Raw genomic sequence first — 21,680 nt, forward strand, 5'->3', positions numbered from 1 at the left:
ATACCAAGCCTCTTTATCAATGGCATATTTTCTAATATTCCTAATCTTCAAGCGCATTTCATCCATCTTCAAGCGCCTTGCATCCATCTTCAACCGCATCGCATCGATCTTCATCTTGCGATCATCGATGACATTGGCGACATGCAACTCCAGTTCCATATTCTTATCCTCAATTATTTTCAATTTTTTCTTCAAGTATTTGTTTTCTTTTTCAACCAAATTTAACTTCTCGACAAGAATTTTTATGTGGGTTGGAATTTCCGGTCCACATACCTCCTAGATTAAAAAAATATATGTCACGCTCGTCGTCATAATTGTCATAAACACTAAATAAAACAAATAGTTATGAAAGATAATATATACCACATCCGAATCATAGACAGGACGAGGGCCGACGGAGGCAGATACCAAAACCATCGCAATATATAATAACAAAAAATAATGAAAGTTAGTAATTTATACAAGTATGTATCTAAATCATACAAGTAAGATTTTTTTTTCTTTTAAAAAGAAGATAAGAACAAGAGGCTCACCACGGTGGTGCTCGCGACGAGATCGGCATGGGGCGATCGACAATGGTGAGGACGGGCATGGGACAACACCCTACGCATGTGCAGACTCTAAGAAGTTAATTTGAGCATTTGAAATGAGCTACACTAGCAGTGACAAATGAAAGGATGAAGTAGCTAACCTTTTAAAACACTTGTGCAGTTGGTGCATGGCCAAACCTAGACAAATATTAAGGAAAATGGAGCTTGGAGGTCGAGCTTGGAGAGGAGAAAGCTTAAGTAGAGTGGCTCGGGCATTTCACCGAACACGTCATGTGCATGAACTAGAGTGGCAAGAGCATGGCATGGAAAACTTCAACAACCAAAAAACAGGGGATATGGTGGGCAGGGGCGAGGGTTTATATAGGCAACACTTTAGTCCCGGTTCCTGCCTTCTGGTCTGCCGAAAAAGGGCCTTTAGTCCCGGGTCGTGGCACCACCCGGGACAAAAGGGTGTCTTTAGTCCCGGTTCGAGCCACGCCCCGGGACTAAAGGCCCCTGCTTCCCGCCTTTTGGTCTGCCGAAAAAGGGCCTTTAGTCCCGGGTCGTGACACCACCCGGGACTAAAGGGGTCTTTAGTCCCGGATCGAGCCCCGAACCGGGACTAAAGATCCACCTGTATAAGTGGGAGTTAGAAAATTTCGAACCCAAATCGTCCATTTCTCTTCTTCTTCCTCTCGTTCTCCTGCCCGGCGCGGCACAGCGACGAACTCGACGACGCCGTCAGGCTGCCCGCCGTCCTGCTCGCCGCCGCCTGCCGTCCTCCTCGCCGTTGCTGTCGTCCTGCTCGCCGCCGCCGTCCTCCTTCTCTCAAAAGAAGAAAAAGGAGAAGAAAAGAAGAAAAAGGAGAAGAAAGGAAGAAAAAGGAGAAGAAAAGAATAAAAAGGAGAAGAAAGGAAGAAACAGGAGAAGAAAGGAAGAAAAAGGAGAAGAATAGAAGAAAAAGGAGAAAAAAAGAAGAAAAAGGAGAAGAAAAGAAGAAAAAGGGAAGAAAGGAAGAAAAAGGGAAGAAAGGAAGAAAAAGGAGAAGAAAGGAAGAAAAAGGGAAGAAAGGAAGAAAAAGATTTTTTTTGTCATTTAATTCCTATTGTTATTAGTTTGTGCTAGATTATTAGGGTTAGTAATATGTAGAATTAGGAAAAAGGAAAATAAGAAGAGGAGGAGAAGAAAAGAAGAAAAAGGAGAATAAGAAGACGAGGAGAGGAGAAGAAGAGGAAAAATAGAAGAAAAGGAGAAGTAGAAGAAGAGAAAAAATTAGAAGAGGGGGAGAAAGGAAGAAAAAGGAGAAGAAAGGAAGAAAAAGGAGAAGAAAGGAAGAAGAAGGAGAAGAAAGGAAGAAAAAGGGAAGGAGAAGAAAAGAAGAAAAAGGAGAAGAAAAGAAGAAAAAGGAGAAGAAAAGAAGAAAAAGGGAAGAAAGGAAGAAAAAGGAGAAGAAAGGAAGAAAAAGATTTTTTTTGTCATTTAATTCCTATTGTTAATAGGTTTGTGCTAGATTATTAGGGTTAGTAATATGTAGAATTAGGAAAAAGGAAAATAAGAAGAGGAGGAGAAGAAAAGAAGAAAAAGTAGAATAAGAAGAGGAGGAGAGGAGAAGAAGAGGAAAAATAGAAGAAGAGGAGAAGTAGAAGAAGAGAAAAAATTAGAAGAGGAGGAGAGGAGAAGTAGAAGAAGAGAAGAGGAAAAGTAGTAGAAGAAGAGGAGAAGTAGAAGTAGAAGAAGAAGTAGAAGAAGAGGAGAAATAGAAGAAGAGGAAAAATTAGTTTAGGGTTACAAGAAGAAGAAATATATTTTTTTGTCATTTAATTTTGCTATTGTATAGTTTATATGCTTAAGTGTTAATAGTGTTTCTTAGATTATTGCTTAATTTTGCTATTGTATATGCTTAAGTGTTAGGTTCTAGCCAAGACCCGGGACTAAAGGTCCTCCTATATAAAACGACACTTCGAAGTTTCCAACCCCTCTTATATAGTTTGTTAGTTTATTAGTTAATCAAATGTCCATTTTTTGCAGAACTATGGATCCACATATCAGGAACCTCGAAGAAGAAGAACTTCTCGAAGATATAATCAAAGACGGCCCCGACGTTGAACCAGCTGTATCTCCGTCGTCAAATCTAAACGCCTCCGGATATGGAATGGAGGTGGAGCGACACGAAGATGAAGCCGATGGGGCAGGAGATAGGTCCAATGACGGAGAAGGTGATAGCTCCACTGATGGAGAAGCCGGTGGAGAAGCCGTTGAAGAAATAATAAAGTCCGGCGAGGTATACATATGAAGTTCGACAATCACTTGTAATATGTGAAAAATATTGGAGATAGCTCTATATTGTATACATATACATTCATTTGACGAATGTTTCTCCCTCTTAGACCTCCACATCGAGCAAAGCTACGAAACGAGGCCCGACTAGAAAGTTGGATGCACGGACGCATTACACCTTTGAGGTGATATTGCCTACGGGCGAACCCAAGCTTCCCAAGAATGTTGCTGACACATTCAAGAAGCAATGCGGAGTTCTCGTTAGGGATCACGTCCCGATCAGCGTTCGGGAGTGGAACAAGCGCAAAGGGGCAGCCGATAGTGACTATGTCGCCGAAAGGTACAAAGATAATCTTTGGAATGATCTCATGTCACATTTCAACCTACCAGAATGTGAGAATGAAGACGCCGCAGACAAACTGAGGGCCAAAGTCAAGCAGTGGACTCTAAAGAAGATGGCCGAACTGTTCCGTAGCTGGAAGAAGAAGCTATGGAAAAACTATCTGAAGACAAAGAAAGTGCCAGTATTCGAGGGGTATCTAGCCAAGCAGGCGAATCACTGGAAGGCATTTCAAGAGTACAAGGAGTCAGAAGATGCCCAGGCATTATTAGAAAAGAACAAGATAAATGCCGACAAGAAGAAATATCACCACAAGCTGGGGCCAGGGGGCTATGAGACTGCCATCCCAAAGTGGGATAAGAAAGAGCAAGATCTGCTAGATAAAGGCATCGTACCTGAACCACTCCGTGATGAGTGGGAATTGAGAGCAAGAAATTGGTTCCTTGCGCATGGTGGGTCGTACGACGAAAAAATAGGGGACCTCATCTGCAGTGATGGTCTTAGGATACCCAGGGAGAATTGGAAAAGGATAGTGAAAGAAATTAAGGAGGGAAAAAGAAAGTTCACTGCAGATAGAGAGAAAGATTTGCTCACACTGGTCCTCGGCAATGACGAACATGGAGGACGAACGCGAGGCTTCGGTCCTTCTTACACGTGGTGGCTTGGGTTTGCCAGAGACCAAGACACTTACAAAAGCCGAGAGAGAGCAAAGAAGCGGCAGCAGGATGAGGACAATGACAAGTTCAACCAGTTGCTTGCCAGGATTAACGAGCAACAGAAGCAGATTGATGAACTTAGAGGAGTAGCGCGCCAGGAAGATCCTGCACTTGATATTACCGGCGCCCCATCTAAGCGGAAAAGCAGTGTGACTAAATCTGAGGCCCCTCCCGATGATGCACGAAGAATGATAGAGGGCGGTCCCGGCTACCCCGTGGATGGAATCAAGGAGTCAACATCATGTGAACTCCATCAGAAATTCAAGAACATATCCATGAAGGTGGCCGTCGGACAAGCTTTACCTTCTGGCCCTGATGCACGCTGGCATGGCCGTGAGATTCCAGCTGGCTTTGCTAAAGTCGGGGTGGATGAAATCCTGACGGGGTTTCATGATATGGAGCTCGACATAGCTGGACCCGAAGATGAGAGGACACTCGGAGAAGTACTGGGTGGAGTCATCCTATGGGACAAGAACTACATCAAGCTTCCAGGCTCGACCCCAAGGACAACACCGCCTCCGAGTCGTCGCAGGTCACCTACATCTCCATTACCTCCAAGCCCTCCACATGACGTCGGCAATCACAACAAGAGTCCATCTCGATCACCGCCGCCGGACTTGGGTCGTCCGTCTCCGCCGCCGCCCGCTCCGGATACTAAGCGGGAGCGTGCCACCAAGAACGCTCCGCCGACGATTCCTAAGCCACGGAGCCCCCCAAAGCGCAAACGGTCGCCCCTCCCAAAGGTACGTCATGCTAATCTTCCTATCAGACCTTATGATCGTACCCCCGAGGAAAACGCCAGGATAGCAAAGGAACATCATGATGCGCAGATGAAAAAGAAGGAACCCGAGCCTCGCCCGGAATACACCGAGAAGCAAATAGCATTTGCAAAATACTTCACGACCCTTCCATCACAGTATGACTTACACCATAAGCCGATGACTATACACGCACATTGCAGAAGGAAGTGAAAAAGAGCAGATCACCTCCAAGCCCTCCACATGATGTCGGCCAGCACAACACGAGTCCATCTCGATCACCGCCGCCGGACTTGGGTCGTCCGTCTCCACCGCCGCCCACTCCGGATACTAAGCGGGAGCGTGCCACCAAGAACGCTCCGCCGACGATTCCTAAGCCACGGAGCCCCCCAAAGCGCAAACGGTCGCCCCTCCCAAAGGTATGTCATGCTAATCTTCCTATCAGACCTTATGATCGTACCCCCGAGGAAAACGCCAGGATAGCAAAGGAACATCATGATGCGCAGATGAAAAAGAAGGAACCCGAGCCCCGCCCGGAATACACCGAGAAGCAAATAGCATTTGCAAAATACTTCACGACCCTTCCATCACAGTATGACTTACACCATAAGCCTGATGACTATACACGCACATTGCAGAAGAAAGTGAAAAAGAGCAGATCACGTGCAAGTGCAAGTGGGAGCAAATCAAGTTCAACTACAAGCAAGAAAAAATCAGACGTTCCTCAGCTTGGACAACAGGCCAAACAGTCGATCCCACCCCTCAAGGTGTTAACCGAGAATGTTCCCACTCCGGTGCAGGGGCTAGCTTTTGAAATAGCAAAGGAGTTGGCGGCTGAATGTGGTGTCTTGGTTGAAGATTTGCTGGCTTCCCAAGACGACAGGATACCCAAGGCTGTGGTAGCCCCTAAGCCACAGTTTTTCATGGGTGAGCCTTTGGTCAGCAAAGATGATCTCCCAACAAATATGCGTTACTTGCATCAATGGTACTTAAGTGAATCAAAGAATGGGAGAACGATGATCGTGCTGAGTGTCCCACGGGAGTACTACGGCCGCCCCGAAGAAATCAATATCGACTTTGATGAACTCTTCCAGATGTACAATGGCGACGCCCTCGACAAATCGCTTATGAGTTGCTATTGTCTGTAAGTTTTTCAATTCGTTGTCTACATATAACTTGTTTAGTTATTTCAATTCATTGTCTATATATAACTTGTACTCTATTATGCAGAATGAAGATTCTGGATTGTAAAAGTAAGAACATCCTAAATATTGGGTTTATTGACCCAGATAAAATACATATAGCGACGCTAACTGATTATCCCAAGGAGACGGAAGAAAACCATCTAAGGTTTCTAACAGATCAAAATTTCTGTGACCACATACTGTTTCCATACAACTTCAGGTGAGGGTCTTTACTCTGTTGTGTCCATTCACTTATAAGTGTAACTAATAAGTTACTGACATATATATATATATATATATATATATATATATATATATATATATATATATATATATATATATATATATATATATATATATATATATATATATATATATATATATATATATACATGTGTAGCTTCCATTGGATTCTGTTGGACATTCAAATTGATAAGGGAAGAGTTGATGCCTTCGACCCATTATCGAGACCCTTGGAACAGTTCCAAAGCCTGCAGGACATGCTCCAAGGGTAATTTCAATCATTCTTGCGCTCTATCGGTCTCTTTCGATGATTTTCTGATATATCAATTAATAAAAAACTTAGCAAATCATTATCCTTGTCGGGCAGGGTTTGGAAGCGGTGCAAGTGCGTGACTCCCGGTAACTTTCCTGAGAAGTTGACCTTTAGAGCGGCTCAGGTAAGTAGTAGTATGATATACTTCTATTTTCACTACATTTATGATGCTAGATTATTATTTTGATTATATATATTCTATTCTCGTAAAGTGCGAGCAGCAGCCATGGGGAACGCATCTATGCGGATACTATGTTTGCGAGACCATTCGCACGTTTACCTCTGAGCACAAGGATCACAGATTCGACGTAAGCAATGAACATTCACACCTCTATTTTTACCCGTCATTCTTTGTTATCATGATTGATATTCATATTCATCTCCTCTTCTTATATAGCACACGGCCATGACGACGAAGGTCCTACCAGAGCAACGCGTGATTGCTGTTGCAGAGGAGCTTGCGGGATTTCTGAGGACGGAAGCTATAGATGACAAAGGACGATTTAGTGTAGCTAGGGGCCATTACTGATGTTCGTCCATGTAATCAAATAGACGGGCTCTAGTCCCGATAATTCGGATCTCCATATAATTGTATATATATGCTCGCTTGTAAGATAAGTTAACCTTATATATATATATATGCATAATTATTTCTATTTAAATTATATGAAAACTAATTCCCGAACACCAAACGAGGCATCACGTTAATCTCCCGAACACCTAAACCCTAAAACCCAAAAATAATTTCATTCAAAAAAAAACCCAAAAATAAGCAAAATCTGAAATTCTTTAGTCCCGGCCCGTGTAACGAACCGGGACTAAAGGTCCTGCCCCTGGGGCGCTACGAGGCGCCCACGGGGAGCACCTTTAGTCCCGGCTTGTAACAGGGCCGGGACTAAAGGTTAAGCCTTTAGTCCCGCCCCTTTAGTCCCGGTTGATGAACCGGGACTAAAGGCCCCGTCCCCACTAGTGGCAGAATATGGATTGGCATCAATGTGATTCTCGTGACCAAACCTTATTAACATCAAGTGCCTACTATTACGGGTATGAATATTTTCATTCATAGGCTACGAGTCTAGAAGGATTACAATCGTGTATTGATGCGACATCACTACTATAAATTCCACATTTCTCATATGCTTTAAATTATTTGTATTAATATTTTTTTAGAAACACCGTGCAGATGCATACACTCAAAAACTCATTCACATACTCACCATTATAAACACAAGCACGCCCTACTCGTATATATGAACATCATTGAAAAGATTAGCGTTGCGGGTCTTGAGACTGATGAAGTAACCATAAGTGTCTCACTGTCGGGAGGGAACATCTGCTCCCGCTGTTATATATGAGATGCCAAAGCGTCAAACCTGGGATTTGATCCTCGGTTACAGTTTGGTTAACAATTTACTTTTTATATTGGAGGATCATAGTATTGGACATATATAGACAACTAGATGCATGGTGGCTTACGCATTGCCTGTGAACCATGTTACAAATAAATGCATGAATATGTATTTAAAATCAACTGAATTAATGGGAAATTAATGTAAGACTATTCCCAATTTATGTTAAAAAATAATAGAACATGTCGAGTATATGAAAAAACGAGTATAAAGCGAGAAATGCATTTCAGTTGAATTTAACATGATAAGGTCTTTAACAAAAATGCGTAGCATGAACTATATCTTTTACTACAAGTGTCACAACATATACCCTCCATGGCTATACAAAATTAACGCACAAAATGAACTTATAACTGACATGCATGGCTCGATTCATTCGGAAAAAGGACATGCATAACGGGATGAGGTGGCATTTTTCATGGGTATATTAATGCAAGATTGTTACTTATGAGTACATGCATAACTCGAGAATGTCACACCAATTCCATCGGATGGCTATAAATAATTGAATTGATCTGAGAGCATGCATCTGAAGAGAAATCCATATTTTGTCATTAGGTGATTTTAATATTTCATCCAACACATACAACTAGACTATGAATATAGGTAAAATGTTGGGGGCACCTAGGTGTCTGGGCATCTAGGTCAGTTATGGCAAGTCATATTCATTAATGCATGACATTCTATCAACAAAACAATACATTTCCACGTTTTGTTTGCATGTAATAATATATTAAATGGTCAATTATTGCTTTTCAAAACAAAAATAGTCTGAACATTCATACATGGTTCGTATATGTATACATGTATCTCACATTTCCCACGTAGAACATGATACGTGTTGGGGGTATTCTATCAAACAAAAATATGTATGTGCTGGTGTTATACCCAATAAAAATATACACATAAATCTCATACATTTTGATAAATATGTTTTGATGTTATACCCAATAAAAATATACATATAAATATTCATACCTCGATGTGAATGTACACATGAATATACATACCTCAATGTGAATATACAATGCTATACCCAATAAAAATATACACATAAATATAAATACCTTGATGTGAATTTTATTTTAATATATACCGATAAATGACACACCCTTTAATAAATGGTACATGCATGTATCTGAGATACCACGTGTATATTTTTTTAGACCGTGATACAAGTTAGTGATTATTATACCTAATGAAACCATGTATGTGTTGGTATTGTACACAATGAAAAGACGTATGCATTAGTGTTATATTCAATAAAAATATGTATGCCTGACATAAGTGCTAAGACTATTACGTGATGTTTTCCTATTAAAATATCTTGCACCTCCTATACATGGCAACAGGTATGGTTTATAATTAATTATGATTTTTTACATTAAATGACAATTAATGACACGTATTAATTAAACATTCGAACAAATAGGATAGTAATAATGCAGACATACATGTAAAATTTAAACTAAGCTTAACAGCGAAATCAAGTATAATCCAACAACATCTAGGTAAGGAGCCTGGATACCTAGATGCCCCAAGCAGTCGTGTATGTATGTGTATACATCCTCCATTTGGAGGCACTTGCCACGCATGCAAAACCCAAGCCCGTGTGGTACGCAAAATGTACATGTTATTAGACCGTGGCACTAGTTATTATAATAGACACGTGTGCATGGTATTAAATCGTGAACAAGTTTGTGGGTATTATACCTACTAAAAACAAGTAGTAATCAGAACTCTGGTTATATACCAGGTGACTTAAAATAAATACAATATACATAAAACAACTAATTTGCACGCCTCAATATTATAGCAAAAAAAGACGTTTTTTTGAACTAGACAGTGTGACATATAACTAGACATCTACTTATTCACTTTTGCTTCGGTACACATCCCTCAACAAGACATAAAAGGGAAAACGTATACCCACCTTGTATCCTACTTAATTATTATACCCAGGGGACTAATACTCATTTTTCTTGATTATATACCCAACATGTGAAACTGATATCAGATACAATTCTAATACCCATTTTTCTTTTTTTTTAGAAAAGAAGGTTAAGACCCCCGGCCTCTGCATCAATCGATGCATACATCCATTTTTATTACTTATTCAACAAAGGTCTGATAAAAACATACATCAAACCACCCGAAGCTTCCAGTCACACCTACAAAACGCGATAATGTGAAGTGCTCTCACTCATCATATCTAAAACCGGTGTCGTCGCCGATCCATCCGCATAACGTATCGGAACTAACAGCCGGTGCAGCACACCTAAAGCGCACACCACATGCGCACGTTTTACAAGCCCCCATCACCATCGAACCGCTGACCCATCTTCAGGAGAGAAATCCGCATCATCCTTGCCTGTCCTGCCATCCGTCGACGCCACCACGGCGCCACCTCCCTGCGCTCGTCCATCCAGACATGAAGACTCTGTAAGATCTGTCGTGCGTAGCACCTGCCGAACAGGCATGAAAAAGCGTAGCACATGTCGGCCAGGCATGACCTGACATCACCACCGAAGCTCCGTACAGGACGAAGACGGTCCACCTCCTGCCTGTGTCTTCTAGCGCTGCTCCACAAACGATGCTCCCAAGAGAGGAACGACACCGCAATGCCGCCATCGTCCGATCTGGAAAACCAGATACTAGGGTTTCCCGTGGAGCAGCACGAGTGGATCGACATTAGTTACAAGACAAAGCCTTCATCAAGGTAACGGCGCAGAACGCCGTCATCGTCCGCCGTCGGCTCGGTTTTCACCGGCAATTATGTCTCCCTAACTCGCAACCAATACCGGATCCTACGACGAGCTCGATCACGGGATCCCAAGATCCGTCGTCACCGGTGCCGTCACAAAGACCCACCACCTGGTCCGTCATCCCCGGCGGAGGGGACGTCGCCACCACCATGGTCGGATCTGGGTTAGCCGTCGCCGTCGCCACCGCCAAGGCCGGATATGGGCTGAACGCTGCCGCTGCCACCGCCACCGGCCACGCCCAGCCTCACCTTCATCTTCTAGCCACATCCAGCCGATCGGCACACCACGCCCAGCCAATCTCCATCCGCGCCGCCAGACGCCGCTGTCAGGAGCTGCTGCACCGCCGTGGCTTTGATCCGCATGACGCTGTCGCCGAAGCCGTCGTCCTGCGCCGCACGACATCGAACGAGGAGAAGGGAAATCCCCGCGGCTTCCTACACCGACCGGATCGGCGGCGCACACCGGCGGCGGTGAGGGAGGGAGATGGAGGCAGCGGACTAGCCCCGACGGCTAGGCTTCGCCCCCTCGGTCGCTCGTGGGAGCGACGCGAGGGGGTACGCGAGGTTGATACCCATTTTTCTTGAGTATCTAATAATACACCACATTCAAAGATCCTCCAAATAGAAATTTAATTTGAAAAAAGGGTCCCGGCCTGCCTCTGGGCCGGGACTAAAGGCCCGGCCATGTGGCCCCAATTCTCAATGCTTCCCTCGAGGCTTTAGTCCCGGTTCGTGTCCCAAACCGGGACTAAAGGGCTACGCGGTGGGCAGTGGTGGTGGCAACCGTTCGTATCCCCCTTTAGTCCCGGTTGGTGGCTCAACCCGGGACTAAAGGCCTAACACGTGGCCTGCCGTAGTGGTGGCAACCGTTGGTATACCTCTTTAGTCCCGGTTGGTGGCACGACCCGGGACTAAAGACCCAAACGGTTTGCATCCCGCGTCGTTTCGGGCGATGAAAAGCACGAACTGAAGCAGAGTCGCCATTTCTCTGTTTCTTCTTCTCTCTCGCTCTCGCTCTGTTCTTCTCCTCTCTTCTTCCCTTCTCTTCTTCCACCATGACAACTCGCTTTGGAGAGGTGCTCGCACATGGCAAGACCAAGCTCGATGTCGTGTACACGAACGAGAGCAGGGAGATGCCGTATTTTCTTGAACAGTTGAAGGAACGATGGCTTGACGCCGCAATGGATCATGAGAAGTTCTTGGGGCTTGATCTGGAGTACACGGCCGATCAACGCGGTGTTGCCGTCATCCAACTATGCTTCGCACACCATGTCTTGATCTTCCAATGGGCGAGGTAAGTTTTGAGGCTTTCTTTGATCCAAGGTAATGACATTGTAAGTTTATTTGTTTCAATCATAGTTGGTTCCCTTCAAATAGTTGTAGTGAAACAATTTTGATTAGTTGAAGGGGAACACAATCTGATTGGAATAGTGTTCCATAATCTGAAAAATCGTATTAGAATCAACTAGTGTTTAATATGTTCCATTGGAATCATAGTTGGTTCGCTTCAAATAGTTGTAGTGAAACAATTTTGATTAGTTGAAGGGAACACAATCTGATTGGAATAGTGTTCCACAATCTGAAAAATCTGATTGGTTCAATATGTTCCATTGAAATCATAGTTGTAGTGATACAATTTTATGCGGTGTTCTTTGATCCAAGGTTATGAAAATTGCATATAGCTAGTGCTCTCTCTAGGTTCCATTGGATAGCAATATGATATGTCATAGTCATGAAAATTGCATATAGCTAGTGATCTCTCTAGGTTCCATTGGATAGCTATAGTGATCTCTCTAGGTTCCATTGCATATGTTCTATTTGAATCCTAAAGATAATTTTCTCTTTAGTTGCAGTGAAACATGTTTCCTTATTGCAGCAGTATGTAACATTTGTTCCATTTTAATTTGTTTCTGTTGCAGTAGTGACAAGCATTGTCCAGAACTCATGGACTTCCTTCGCAGCGGCATCACTTTTGCTACCGTTGACATAACGAACGACAAGCTGAAGATGAGGTACAACTTTGGTATTGAGATACCAACTGGTTGCCTCATTGATCTCCAAACGGTATTCAGGCTTCGACATGTCAGGACTTCGATGGCTCATATGGCAGTTGCCTTGATCGACGAGGAATATGGTGATATGAAGACCAATTTCCCAAAGTCTCAGGACAAACTTTGGGAGAAGGCCCCACTTGATCGTATCAACATTGAGTATGCAGCAAAAGATGCATACGTTTCATACGAGTTGTACCGCAAGATTCGAGTCGTCAACTATGGCCAGCGTCACCTCGAATAAGGTGGACATTCTAATTCAAGTTGTCAACTATGGACTGCGTCACCTCGAATATATATATCTATGATAGCTATTATTATGTACTGTTTGGACTAGTATCATGTACTGCTTGGACCAATTTATATATGTATAGTTTCTGTTTGTGCCATTATAGTTTCCAAATTTGAATGGTTTAGCCCTTTCTAACTTCATTTGCTACTTTTGAATGGTTTAGCCCTTTCTAACTTCATGGTATCATGCATTTCGACCACATATATATACAAAAAGTCTTCAGTTCAAATAAGTTCAAAAAATGAAATCCCTTTTGTAACAGATCTGTTTTTGATTAAAACAGTCATTTAAAAATGAAAGACCATTAGTCACACGTGGCGTGCAGCGGAACCACGTGGCGTGCAGCGGAACCACTTTTGTTGTGGGGGTCGCTTTTCCTTCTTCTCCTTGTGCTAGATATTTGTTATGCATTAGGGAAAGAAGGAATAGCGACCATCATCGACGGTTAAAAAATCAGGTGAGGGAGTGTCCACCATACATGAGAGAAGAAGAATGCCGACTGTTGTTGTGGGGGTTGCTTCTCCTTCTTCTCTTTGTGCTAGATATTTGTTATGCACTAGGGGAAGAAGGAGTAGCGACCATCATCGACGGTCGAAAAATCAGGTGAGGGAGTGTCCACCATACATGAGAGAAGAAGAATGTCGACTGTTGCTGTGGGGGGGTCGTTTCTCCTTCTTCTCCTTGTGCTAGATATTGGTTATGCACTAGGGGAAGTAGGAGTAGCGACCATCATCGACGGTTGAAAAATCAGGTGAGCTAGTGTCCACCATATATGAGAGAAGAAGAATGTCCACCATCTACCATAGGTGAGCTAGTGTCCACCATATATGAAATTGTTAAAATTTTTTGATGTGCCTTTGAATGGTGCATTTTGAACACATAAAAAGTATGGAGTTCAAATAAGTTCAAAAAAATGAAATCCCTTTGTACAATCTGACTTCATGGTATCATGGTATCATGCATTTCGACCACATATATATACAAAAAGTCTTCAGTTCAAATAAGTTCAAAAAATGAAATCCCTTTTGTAACAGATCTGTTTTCGATTAAAACAGTCATTTAAAAATGAAATGCCATTAGTCCCACGTGGCGTGCAACGAAACGACGTGGCGTGCCGCGGAACCACTTTTGTTGTGAGGGTCGCTTTTCCTTCTTCTCTTTGTGCTAGATATTTGTTATGCATTAGGGAAAGAAGGAATAGCGACCATCATCGACGGTCAAAAAATCAGGTGAGGGAGTGTCCACCATACGTGAGAGAAGAAGAATGCTGACTGTTGTTGTGGGGGTTTCTTCTCCTTCTTCTCTTTGTGCTAGATATTTGTTATGCACTAGGGGAAGAAGGAGTAGCGACCATCATCGACGGTCGAAAAATCAGGTGAGGGAGTGTCCACCATACATGAGAGAAGAAGAATGTCGACTGTTGCTGTGGGGGGTCGTTTCTCCTTCTTCTCCTTGTGCTAGATATTGGTTATGCACTAGGGGAAGTAGGAGTAGCGACCATCATCGACGGTTGAAAATCATGTGAGCTAGTGTCCACCATATATGAGACAAGAAGAATGTCCACCATATACCATAGGTGAGCTAGTGTCCACCATATATGAAATTGTTGAAATTTTGTGATGTGCCTTTGAATGCTGCATTTTGAACACGCAAAAAGTATGGAGTTCAAATAAGTTCAAAAAAATGAAATCCCTTTGTAAGAGATGAGTTCTCGTTCGAAACGCTGATACTTCGAGAGAAATTGTCCGTTTTGTACACGAAGTGCATCCAGTTTTTGTCGTAGCCCTCTCAACTTTTTAACACATGCTATGTGGGTGAAATGATGATAGCATGCCAAATTTCAACATTTTCAGAGTTCATTTGTAGTGCTTTTCAATTTCAGGGTCAACTACCTCAAAAAAAAATAAGTTAATGCACGAAGAATACCAAATGAAGTCAGAAATTGTTGAAATTTTGTGATGTGCCTTTGAATGATGCATTTTGAATACACAAAAGTATGGAGTTCAAATAAGTTCAAAAAAATGAAATCCCTTTGTAAGAGATGAGTTCTCGTTCGAAATGCTCATACTTCGAGAGAGATTGTCCGTTTTGTACACGAAGTGCATCCAGTTTTTGTTGTAGCCCTCTCAACTTTTTAACACATGCTATGTTGGTGAAATGATGATAGGATGCCAAATTTCAACATTTTCAGAATTCATTTGTAGTGCTTTTCAATTTCAGGGTCAACTACCTCAAAAAAAAAATAAGTTAATAGTTTGGATAGTCAAAATAATTACTTTTGAAAATAGAAAATAGTTTTGCATTATTTACTCAATTTCAAACACTTTGCATTATCATATTTTTGTCAAATTCTCAAATATGCAAAAAGAATTTTAATAAACATAGTTTTTAATTGAAAATAACAAAATAGATAATGGTTTGGATAGTCAAAATAATTACTTTTGAAAATAGAAAATAGTTTTGCATTATTTATTCAATTTCAAACACTTTTTATTATCATAGTTTTGTCAAATTCTCAAATATGCAATTTTTTTTAATAAACATAGTTTTTAATTGAAAATAAAAAAATAGATAATAGTTTGGATAGTCAAAATAACTACTTTTAAAAATAGAAAATAGTGTTGCATTATTTATTCAATTTCAAACACTTTTTATTATCATAGTTTTGTCAAATTCTCAAATATGCAAAAAGAATTTTTAATAAACATAGTTTTTAATTGAAAATAACAAAATAGATAATAGTTTGGATAGTCAAAATTATTAATTATGAAAACAGAAAATAGTTTTGCATTATTTATTCAATTTCAAACACTTTTCATTATCATAGTTTTGTCAAATTCTCAAATATGCAAAAAGAATTTTTAATAAACATAGTTTTTAATTGAAAATAACAAAATAGATAATAGTTTGGATAGTCAAAATTATTAATTATGAAAATAGAAAATAGTTTTGCATTATTTATTTAATTTCAAACACTTTTCATTATCATAGTTTTGTCACATTCTCAAATATGCAAAAAGAAATTTTAATAAACATAGTTTTTAATTGAAAATAACAAAATAGATAATAGTTTGGATAGTCAAAATTATTAATTATGAAAGTAGAAAAAAATTGAAACTATATGAGAATTTATAGAGAAAATTCAATCTAAATTCAAAGTGAACTCACTTTGAATTCAGGTTGAATTTTCTCCATAATTTCGAATATAGTTTTAATTTTCACTGAGTTTAGGCCCGTAAGCCTCCTTTAGAGAGGAGCTCGATGAAGAAGCTGCGACGGGGCTTATAAACAAGTGCTAGTCCCCCTCGCTGGGCGAGGTGGGACTAAATTTATCGTGCAGCCGAGGAGGGGCTGTAGTCCCGGGTGGAGCCACGCCCCGGGACTAAAGACCCCCTTTAGTCCCGGTTGGAGCGTCGCGCCGGGACTAAAGGCCCGTGCTTCCCGACTTCTGGTCTGTCGAAAAAGGGCCTTTAGTCCCGGGTCGTGGCTCCACCCGGGACTAAAGGGGGTTTGTAGTCCCGGATCGAGCCCCGAACCGGGACTAAAGATCCACCTATATAAGCGGGAGTTAGAAAATTTCCAACCCAAATCGCATTTCCTTCTCTCCTTCTTCCTCCTTCTCCTGCCCGGCGCGACACAGCGACGAACTCGACGACGCCGTCAGGCTGCCCGCCGTCCTGCTCGCCGTCGCCGTCGTCCTCCTCGCCGCCGCCATCCTCCTCGCCGCGCGCCGTCGACACCTCCGGCCGATAAGCCCCCGCCCCCTCCTCCCCAACACTCCGGCCAGTAGAAGAAAAGAAGAAAAAGGAGAAGAAAAGAAGAAAAAGGAGAAGAAAGGAAGAAAAAGGAGAAGAAAGGATGAAAAAGGAGAAGAAAAGAAGAAAAGGGGAAGAAAAGAAGAAAAAGATTTTTTTGTCATTTAATTCCTATTGTTATTAGGTTTGTGCTAGATTATTAGGGTTAGTAATATTTAGAATTAGGAAAAAGGAAAATAAGAAGAGGAGGAGAAGAAAAGAAGAAAAAGGAGAAGAAGAAGAGGAGGAGAGGAGAAGAAGAGGAAAAATAGAAGAAGAGGAGAAGTAGAAGAAGAGAAAAAAATAGAAGAGGAGGAGAGGAGAAGTAGAAGAAGAGAAGAGGAGAAGTAGTAGAAGAAGAGGAGAAGTAGAAGTAGAAGAAGAGGAGAAATAGAAGAAGAGGAAAAATTAGTTTAGGGTTACAAGAAGAAGAAATATTGTATAGTATATACGCTTAAGTGTTAATACTGTTTCTTACTCCCTCCGTCCCAAAATAAGTGTCTTAAGCTTAATACTATTTTGTACTAGCGCTAGTACAAAGTTAAGACAGTTATTTTGGGACGGAGGGAGTAGATTATTGCTTAATTTTGCTATTGTATATGCTTAAGTGTTAATAGTTTAATTTTTCTATTGTATATGCTTAAGTGTTAATACTTTATTTTTAGCAAGAAAATTAATATAACTAGTTTATTTTTTTAGTTCATTTTACGATGCCTATCCCGCATCCTCGTCGTCGACTCGGCGGAGGACACCTGCTTGATCAGAGGGCCCTGTCCGAGACTGGGCTCCGTCCGGCTGGTATTGGGAGGTGCTACCTTCCGGGGGGCGTAGGTTGGTGAGGAGCCAGCCCGTCGTTCACCCGATCCTTGTTTGGTGGCGGTCGCGTGGGCCAGTGAGGGTGCCGAGGCTTCCGGACACCGCGGAGGTGGTACGTCACCGTGTCAGCGAGGAGGATGAGCACGTCCGCCGCTACATGGTTGCGTTGGAGGGCAGGTTCGAGCATACCTGGCAGGTTCTTCGGGGATCTCACTGGAGCTATGATCCTGTGATGGTTCCTTCTCTTTGGGTGTCCACCGCCCGCGCCGATACCCGTCGGGCGCTACGGTTCTAGATGTATCAGTGATGCTATATGTATGATAGTATTCGAGGAGTATTAGTGATAATATTCGACGATGTACGGACAAAAGAGATGATGTATTTGCTTATAATTGAATGCATGCTAATTTGAATACTACTTTATTTTACGATTTGGTTTTGCTTATTGAATGCTCAAATTAGAAAAGTACTCCTACTTTGAATATTATGCGGAAATCTAGGAGTCCCGGGTGGAGCCACGACCCGGGACTAAAGTTGTTTTAGAACGGAGTTCCTGATAGAATAATTCTTTTTTGGTACAAAGGTTAAGAGAATCCGTTTTTTGCAGAACTATGGATCCACATATCAGGAACCTCGAAGAGGAAGAACTTCTCGAAGATATAATCAAAAAAGGCCCCGACGTTGAACCAGCTGAATCTCCGTCGTCATATCTAAACCCCTCCGGATATGGAATGGAGGTCGAGCGACATGAAGATGAAGCCGATGGGGCAGGAGATAGGTCCAATGACGGAGAAGGTGATAGCTCCACTGATGGATAAGCCGGTGGAGAAGCCGGTGAAGAAATAATAAAGTCCGGCGAGATATACATATGAAGTTCGACAATCACTTGTAATATGTGAAAAATATTGGAGATAGCTCTATATTGTATACATATACATTCATTTGAGGAATGTTTCTTCCTCTTAGGCCTCCACATCGAGCAAAGCTACGAAACGAGGCCCGACTAGAAAGTTGGATGCACGGACGCGTTACACCTTTGAGGTGATATTGCCTACGGGCGAAGCCAAGCTTCCTAAGAATGCTGCTGACACATTCAAGAAGCAATGCGGAGTTCTCGTTAGGGATCACGTCCCGATCAGCGTTCGGGAGTGGAACAAGCGCAAAGGGGCAGCCGATAGTGACTATGTCGCCGAAAGGTACAAAGATAATCTTTCGAATGATCTCATGTCACATTTCAACCTGCCAGAATGTGAGAATGAAGACGTCGCAGACAAACTGAGGGTCAAAGTCAAGCAGTGGACTCTAATGAAAAACTTAGAAAATCATTATCCTTGTCGGGCACGGTTTGAAAGCGGTTCAAGTGCGTGACTCCCGGTATCGAGCCTGAGAAGCTGACCTTTAGAGCGGCTCAGGTAAGTAGTAGTATGATATACTTCTATTTTCAATACATTTATGATGCTAGATTATTATTTTGATTATATATATTCTATTCTCGTAAAGTGTGACCAGCAGCCACGGGGGACGCATCTATGCGGATACTATGTTTGCGAGACCATTCACACGTTTACCTCTGAGCACAAGGATCACAGATTCGACCTAAGCAATGAACATTCACACCTCTATTTTTACCTGTCATTCTTTGTTATCATGATTGATATTCATATTCATCTCCTCTTCTTATATAGTACACGGCCATGAGGACGAAGGTCCTACCAGAGCAACGCGCGATTGCTGTTGCAGAGGAGCTTGCGACCTTTCTGAGGACGGAAGCTATAGATGACAAATGACGATTTAGTGTAGCTAGGGGCCATTACTGATGTTCGTCCATGTAATCGAATAGACGGGCTCTAGTCCCGATAATTCAGATCTCCATATAATTGTATATATATGCTCGCTTGTAAGATAAGTTAATCTTATATATATATATATATATATATGCATAATTATTTCTAGTTAAATTATATGAAAACTAATTCCCGAACACCAAACGAGGCATCACGTTAATCTCCCGAACACCTAAACCCTAAAACCCTAAAACCCAAAAATAATTTCATTCAGAAAAAAAACCCCAAAAATAAGCAAAAACTGAAACTCTTTAGTCCCGGTCCGTGTAACGAACCAGGACTAAAGGTCCTGCCCCTGGGGCGCTACGAGACGCCCACGTGGAGCACCTTTAGTCCCGATTTGTAACAGGGCCGGGACTAAAAGTTAGGCCTTTAGTCCCGCCCCTTTAGTTGAACCGGGACTAAAGCCCCTTACGGGCCGGGGCTAAAGGCCCCGTCCGCACTAGTGTTCGTAGGAAAATATTGTAAATACCCGGTCAACTTATATACCCGGACACGGCGTGGAAAAAAGTAGGAAAATATTGTACATACCCCAGCCGATATATATATACCGTGTATGCGAGAATGATATATAGGTAAATTGTACATACATGGTCGTACGTATGTACTCGACTATGTGAATAAATATAGGAAATTACTGTACATTCAATAATATATCTCAAGTGAAAATATACTCAATGTGTATAAATACTTATATACCTGGGGGTGTGAAAAAAGTTTCGAATTTTTTTATATACCTAGACGACATATGTACCTAAACTAAAATATGGTTACGTATATACCCAACTACATGAGGCATCTAATATGGGTATATAATATATACTCAATATGCTTGTAGTACATAAACAAAGCTAAGAAATCTTTGGGTTATGTATTTATATACCTAATGATTTTTTAAGATATTTCTTGTAAAAAAGGATTTATTCCAGGTATTAAATACTTGGTGAAAAATAAATAAGAGCACATATAAAAAAGAGAGAAGGAATAACCATAAGATATCAAAAAATACAGCTTCATACAAATAGGTGCACGTACCATGAGACGTGCATGGCTTTAAAACATGGACAATTAATACTAATTTTCTCTAGTACCTTATCTAATTTAGTCATTAAATGTCCATATCAAGCAATAATTCTTTCTAAAAAAACTAATGGGTTTACCCATTAGTGCTAATAATAATTGCACGCACACACATCTTAGTGTCATCCAACGGTTACTAGGCAAGATGTCCACGCACCTAGGTGTCCCAAACGGTATATGTCAATATATATATAATTAACTAGACAAGGTCTTTAACAAAATTGCGTAGCATGAGCCATCTTCAACCTAGAACTTGAAGTGTTCCTAGATTACGTATAAGAAACAGAAATACATTTGAATGAACTTAACGGAACATTGTCTTTACCAAAAATGTGAAGCGTGAACTATAATTTTTATACAAGCATCCAACACATATACCCTCCATGACTATGAACAATCAACACATGTACTTATGATTGACATCGTGACTTGATGAGGTGGCATGATTTGCATGGCTATATTAATGCAAAATAGTAACTTATGAGTACATGTGAGAAATAGTTCAGATTGTAACTTATGGCTTGATCATATGCCTATAAATGATTGAAGTGATTTGGAATCACGCATGCGAGAAAATTATAGTAGTGAGGCTAGCTATTTAGATATTGAAGAATCCTCATATTGAAGATGAGGATTCTCTTTTGAGCTCGTTATACTTGCGGATGATTCTCGGTATCCATACAATTAATCTTGATTAATATGAGGCTCTTCAATGCTCCAATGCAAATATCGGCTAGGAAGGTTCTAGTGCATCCAATGGTGCACACTTTGTCTGTACTATGGGCAGGGGCGGCCACAAAAATACAGAAATAAGGGGTTGAGCTTCGGATATTCAATTCAGATCTTGGAAGCATATGCTCCGTGTTTCATGGAAAATATATGCCAAGAAATATGAAAAACATAAACATGTTTATGTTCATATACAAATGCTATCTGCAATTTTTTTGGGAGGGGATGATTTAACCATTTCAATCTATGGGAAAAATCATTTTGAACGCCAATATTTTGGCAATTTAAGACCATTAAACTTTGATTTTCTTTTCATGGATGAAACACTGCTATTCCTTTTCGCATGAAAATTGTCAAGCACCCTTTGAATACTAATACGAACATCAACAAAACAAATCATATTTTTAAACATTTTACTATTTATATCGAATTTGTTGTTCATCCAAGAGCAAATGCTCCCCAGAGCTAAAGCAATTTGCCTTGGGCCTAGTTGTGCTAGGATTATTCATATTTTAATAGTTTTCTCAAAAGTTATGCATG

The sequence above is a fragment of the Hordeum vulgare genome, chromosome 3H (assembly GCF_904849725.1).
Source record: "Hordeum vulgare subsp. vulgare chromosome 3H, MorexV3_pseudomolecules_assembly, whole genome shotgun sequence".
Taxonomy (NCBI): domain Eukaryota; kingdom Viridiplantae; phylum Streptophyta; class Magnoliopsida; order Poales; family Poaceae; genus Hordeum; species Hordeum vulgare.